The following is a 415-nucleotide window of genomic DNA, read 5'->3' on the forward strand; positions in this document are numbered from 1 at the left end:
GTGTCGGCCCTTGGCACGGCCGATGGGCAAAGGGCGCCCGCAGCCCCCGCGGGGTGAGTTCTGGAGGATGCTCTGAGCATTAAAACACTAACGCTGGCGCTCACGAGTGTGCCAGAGGGAAAACGGCCGTAGCTAGTTTTAGCTGCAGCCTTTAGGGAAAAAATGAAGTGAGGATGACAGCTGGGAAACAAACGGGTTAAAGCGACTATTGGAAGGTTAGTTGAGGTATTTTAGTAGCTTAGTTTATATCCTTTGGTTGTTTAAATGCAGATTTCAATGGAACATGGATCTATGTCACGCAGGCTCCTCAGTGGTTCCCCACGCGGGCATCTGGGTACGGCTGAGAGTACAGCAGCGCGGCGGGGGCCCGGGCAGCCCTACCCCGCAGGCCTGCGGCGGCGGGCCAGGCCGCAGG

At 57.3% G+C, this 415-nt stretch overlaps 1 protein-coding gene across 1 annotated transcript in view; it reads left to right on the forward strand.

The window, feature by feature from the left end:
* Nucleotides 1-415, forward strand: part of IKZF3 (IKAROS family zinc finger 3 (Aiolos)) — a 26,645-nt gene that overhangs the window by 19,626 nt on the left and 6,604 nt on the right. The window lies entirely within an intron of this gene.

The sequence above is a fragment of the Buceros rhinoceros genome, unplaced genomic scaffold (genome assembly GCF_000710305.1).
Source record: "Buceros rhinoceros silvestris isolate BGI_N320 unplaced genomic scaffold, ASM71030v1 scaffold25570, whole genome shotgun sequence".
In the NCBI taxonomy this organism is placed as follows: domain Eukaryota; kingdom Metazoa; phylum Chordata; class Aves; order Bucerotiformes; family Bucerotidae; genus Buceros; species Buceros rhinoceros.